Source organism: Camelina sativa, chromosome 4, assembly GCF_030686135.1.
Source record: "Camelina sativa cultivar CO46 ecotype springtype chromosome 4, ASM3068613v1".
NCBI lineage: Eukaryota > Viridiplantae > Streptophyta > Magnoliopsida > Brassicales > Brassicaceae > Camelina > Camelina sativa.
The window spans coordinates 21,589,538-21,595,601 of NC_141883.1; the positions used below are offsets into that span (position 1 = coordinate 21,589,538).

Sequence of the window (6,064 nt, forward strand, 5' to 3'; positions counted from 1 at the left end):
ATAAATTTAATTTTATTTTTTTTCCGAATAAATCAAAAAAATGTATTTTAGGCAAAAAAAAAAATAACTCATCTAACCCTCACATTTTATGATTTAGTTTACTATTAAACTCTTAAATAATAGTAATCCCCTTAAAGTCAGAACTCACATTTGAGTGATATACTTAGGATAGAGACATTTCCGCGATATTCCTAAAGCTCGGTCTTTGACCCTATGTAAAAAAAAAAAAAAAAAAAAAATCCATCATCTAAAAATCATTTGCATCAGTGATAAATGTTGAGTTCTAATTTTAGCTATCTTTCAAGAAAAAGAATACATAACAAGGCGCTTTGAATGGTACTTCTTCCTTTGAGTGAGTGAGGAAAGATGTTTTGAAATAAAATCTTAGCAAAGGATTGTTAAAAGGTACTCCATTGTATAACAAAGGATTGTGTGCTTCTTCCTTTGTTGACAATTGAGTACCTTGAACAATCTTTTGTTATTTACTATATGGTTGAGAAAGCCATTAGTCCAGCGCTCATTTTGAAGGCTGGAAGTGATTGAGAGAACTAAGGATGATTAGTGAAAGATGAAGTGTTGATGATGATTGATGAGTGATAGAGGAAATGCTTGGGCTTATTTATAGCACTACAACATGTGGGGGTGATTCTGTAATCTTACGAGTTGTGATCCGACGTGTATGTTGGCTAAAAATGGATGGTCATGCAGGAGAGGAAAAAATGAAAATTTGTCTCAGTGTATATTGACAATTAATAGTATAAAAACAAGAAAATCAATACTAATTATTACAGTAACTGTTTACGGATGAGTATGAATGGTCTCGTTACCAAGCTTATCTTTAAATTAATTTTTGATCCATTCACCACCACATCTCTTGATTTTCTTATAATCTTATCTTTAGGTAGCTTTTTTTCTTAATATGTTTAACAATATATGTGGACTCTATGTGCAACTCTTTTGGAAAAAACTTTGTGCATGAGCTGTATACAGCAATGTATTGTATATAGCAGGAGAAAGATGGTAACAAAGCTGGTTTTACTATATATTTTATTAATATTCTCTCTTTAAAATTTTATATATTGTTTTATAAATAAATCTTATTTTCATTGCCAATAATTTTCATGATGAAATAGAAAGGCGACTGACTGATAAAATAATCTTCTATCAATTTTTATTATTAGAGATTAGATAAAATAATCAGGTAACCAAGGTCCATAGTATCCTAGGTTTGTTTATAGTTTACATACAAAATGTACTCACAGCCAATGACGTTCGCAACAGACTAAGTAAAACATATGGGGTTGCGATATTATAGCAATCCATTTTATCATATGACGAAAAGATTTACAAACTTACCGTCCATCTATCCTACGATATTTCTGTTCCAGTCTATGTGACTATATATGTATGATCACATAAGTTGACAACGCCATGCCAAATGTACAAACATCCACCATCTCAAAAGAGCTACATTAAATAATTGTTTCCGTCAAATGAGATTTTGTTACCGATCGAGCTTATATGATTAGGTCACAATATCCACCATCTCAAAAGAGCAAATAAGTGTCCCCGTTTGTAGAATTTGAAAAAAAAAACAAAAATTGAAATCGAAATCAAGCAATATATGTTAAGGTTTAGGCATGGCCATAAGACAGAACACAGTCACACACACTCACCACTTGGGGAGGAAGCTTCTCATCTCCTAATTTTAACACTTTAATTTCGACCGTTGTAATTAATGGAAACAAGACTTAATATGGGCTAATTAGGTAGATTACGTCGAGATTTGCCCATCAATATTGTATTATTTTCACCCTCGTAAGCTCGTTTAAGTTTCCCTAAGCGTGAGGGCTTGAGCACTTGCTAAAGTGCCGGTTCAATAATAAAAAGAAGAGACGGTGGTGTACAAAAGCTGTGAAATATGGTTTACAAGTTAACGCTAGTCCTAGTTCTTATTTTGTTTGTTAGCTTATAGTTTCTTATCATCTTTACGAATTAAGAGATTGTAACTACTGTAATTTTACATTATTATTTTTTTGTCTACGCAAATCAAGTCAGAGTCGACACATCTACTTCTAGTAAATCTACAACCACTACCATGTCACCTGGATTAACTAGTTCGAACGTATAGGCTGACTCTCATTGGGGACCAGACTTTGTTTGCGATATTCAAACACCAACACAGTAATCACATATAGGTGTATAAGACGAGATTTTATAAATTTACGATCTATACTCAAATAATTCACATATACTATACAGTCTATACGTATGTATTAGGGTGGGCAATGCATTATAAATTATGTGGGTAATTTGGCAGAGTTAAATTATATTTATAGGATATTTTCGGGGTTAGATATTTGTAACACACATACATCATCACACACGTAAACATTTTATACCCATACGTTTACATAAACCTATCGACGTTTTTAAATGCTCACACTTCGTGTTAAAAAAAACAAAAAAAAAATCGGTCCCATAATTTCGAAAATAACGGAGGTAGAGAACTGTCGCGTCCGAGCTAATGTGTAATTCGCTTCTTGTTAATTTCAGTTCCAGTTAGATTCAAGATTCCCTAATTACCCAACGATAAAAAAAATATAAAAATATTACTTGATAAAGAACATATAGAGATTAATAAAGCTTGATTATGTGATATTTATGTGGACAGTTAGGGCATAAGGTTTCCCGCTGTATGCAACAACATTTGCCATATGCAAGTCCCACCAAACTTGCATCCAACGAGGTCGTCACTCAAGTTGAGAGTTTAGCTGCTGCCACAGTTTTGGATTCACCAAACACTAATAAACAGGAGCTACCAATTGTTGTTATTACCGCAAAATCCGTAACCCAACTAAGTACAGCCTTAGATATTAAGGCTAGCCCAATCCAAGTCATAGGTCAAAGCTCTAGGGAGGCAAAATGCCACCAGAATGATGAAGTTGAAGATGTAACTGAGGCGATATGCACAGTTGAAAAAGCTTTGGAAGGTGTAGGCACAAAGAATAATGAGATTCTAAGTGATTGTGAGATAGGAAATTTGCTTGCTAAAAACAGGTTCAGCCGTTTGGGTTCCTCCTTTTCAGATGGGGATTCACTTCCAAAGCTTCAGATGGGTCCGACAGTGAGTCCAGAATGATGGATCATTTGACCTCCGGGCAAAGACTACTGCGAGAGAGACCGGTTCAACCGTCCGTCAAAGCTAAGGAGGTGCAAGAGTTCTCTAATGCTCGAGGAAGAGGTAATTGTGGACGCGGAAACCGTGGCCGCGGAAATCTTGGCCGCCGTGGACGTGGCTAGCTGTCCTCTCTATGATGAGTAAAGAAGCCAACCAAGCGGAAGATTCGGTTACCAAGTTTATATTTCTTGTAATATTGTCTTACGGCTGTATTGTTTTAGTGTTTAAAACTGTATGACTTAGGCCATAGCTTTTGGATTTTTTTTTTAAATATATTTGTATTTTCTTTAACTCAGTTCCAATTACATTAGCTTCCTTACAAAATCAATGATTCCTTAATAAACAACACATAGTGAGATTCATAAGTTATATACTATATGTGGATGAAAAAATAGAAGTATTAAACAAAATTGAGCTCCTCCTTTTTTGCTTTGTTATCTTTTAGATCAATTATGCGTCGTCAACTACATGGGACAGTGACATATAGTATCATCATATCTTTCGTAATACTATAATACAGTTACCTAAAGGTGATTAGTAATGATAACCTGATTCAGAAATCTTAATACCCCCATAAACTAATGCAATTACCATTATCGTAACGAACTAAAGATTTTGTACATCATCAGATTCATATCCAAAAAAATAAAATCAAAGTTTTCAGCCAAGTATTAATCATATTAAACAACCATTTATTATATAAACGAGGACTTAGAGATTAATAAAAAAAAGGCCTAATAAGACAACTTAAATACCATTATTTAATCTTACAATGTCACACTAGTAATAGCAAACGGCGTTGACAAAATGAACACGTTAAAACATGTGGCAAGACTCGGAAACTGAATACAAGATTCCAAAAACAGTAAAAACGACAAGCACTTAAAATATAAAATAAACTTTTTAACGGTAAACGCTCCTTAGCCTCCTAGCTAGGCAGCACGTTCCATGCAGCTTACACGCTCCAAACGATGCTTGCACTCCTCGGTGATTCTCGATAACGATTCATGCGCCACTCCACCGTCGCAACTCAGCGACTCCACCGCTGTGTCTTTCAGTTTCTTCACCTTTTTTCTCATCACGCAACCTTCTTCCTCCACCATGATCTTTCTCACCAACGCCTCGATTTCCTCCCTCGTAATCACTCCCTCCGACGGTAGTATTTTAGAACGGATGGCGATGCCAAGCTCCTCGTTAAGCAACGTTGCGTTCATTTTTTGGTCCACAAAAAGCGGCCAAGCTATCATTGGAACGCCGCTAACGACGCTCTCAAGAATCGAATTCCAGCCGCAATGAGTTAGAAACCCACCAACTGTTTGGTGGGCTAGGATCTCGGCTTGCGGGACCCAAGAAGAGACCACGAGGCCTCTCTCATGGGTTCGGCTAACGAAACCTTCCGGTAAATAACCCGGGGTATCATCTCGTATTTCAGTACTATTAACCGAGAAGTATGCGCTACAGGCTGAACCGTCCACTGGCGGTCGAACCACCCAAACGAACCGTTGCTGACTCATCTCAAGCCCCCAAGCCAATTCGGTTAGCTGTTTAGCCGAGAGAGAGCCGCCGCTTCCGAATGAGATGTAAAGTACCGTCTCATCTGGTTGTTTGTTTAACCATTCTAAAACAGGATGGTTAGTTTTAGATTGATCAACCGGTCTGAACAAAGGACCAATTGGATAAACCGGTACACGAGCAATCCGACCCAAGAGGTTTGGATCTTGAAGAGATTTCAAAGTTTTGGACTCCATATCATCCCATGTATTCACAATAATACCATCAGCCGTTGAGAAAGCTAAACCAAATGGAACAAATTCCCGGTACAGCTGGTCGCTCGTGTCAAGGAATGTTTCAAGTGTATCCTCAAACCGAACTGGTTCACATCCAGGCATAACCATAGGTTGCTTCTTGATTATGTGGTCTTCTTCCATGTCTTTGTCCAACGTTGGGAAATACAAAATCACCGCAAGAAAACGCGCGTTTGAAGGGACAAAGATATAAGTCAACATGTTGAGCTCACCACCGAGCGGTAACGCGTCCAGGCCAAACATATCTACGATCAGAGCCGTTGGTTTGTACTGCATCTCAGCGATCTTTGATCGAAGGGTAGGAATGGTCTCACGCATCATGACCAAGAGCTTGATCGCAAAAAAGGATGATGGGTCGACTAAACCGGAGATATCCGGAGTTGGGAGGTTGATGACATCAACAGACGTCGCATCACAGCCTGGTGAGTTTAGGAATTGAGATTGAACGGAGGCTTCGTCGTCTTCAAGGACAAAGATCGTGACGTGGAAGCCGTGAGATCCAGCTAAGCGTTTTCCGAGCTCGATCACCGGGATGACATGGCCCATTCCTGGGCTAGCGAACATGGCGGCATGTGGCTTCGTAGTCTTCATAGTCTCGAACTCTCGATCGATGAACGTTAGCTTCTTTTTTATTTTGTGTGTAGCTCTCTGATAGTTGCATTGTTGCAAGTGAGTTGAATATATAGAACCAAAACTCTATAAAATGTTTGTTTGTATATTAAAGGTCTTATTTACCAAACCCTTATTATTTTTTGTTGTTTCTTTTTACATCATCTATAACTTTAATTGTTTATACAAATGTAGGTGTAACTGTATCTCAGTGACTCAGTCAATAGTAAAATGTTTGATGCATCGACCACAATATAATAGGTAAGATTTGTATACATTACACAAGCTAGATTCTATAGGCGATATCATTGCCTATATACCATGTATGTGTGTTTTAATATTTTCGGTTTAAATTTGTTTGGAAACTAAACCTAAAGTTCTATCTACATTGGTATTTCATCAATATAATATTCATATTTTAATTGAAAGTTTTATATTTTATTTTCTATAATTCTTTAAATACATATCA

General features: G+C 36.9%; 1 pseudogene across 1 annotated transcript; it reads right to left on the minus strand.

Annotated features, from left to right (window-relative positions):
• Positions 1–3,856: 3,856 nt before the first annotated feature.
• LOC104783989 (UDP-glycosyltransferase 72E1 pseudogene) lies at positions 3,857–5,640 on the minus strand (annotated as a pseudogene). Its single transcript, XR_015596977.1, has one exon. The product of XR_015596977.1 is annotated as a UDP-glycosyltransferase 72E1 pseudogene (transcript).
• Positions 5,641–6,064: the final 424 nt, after the last annotated feature.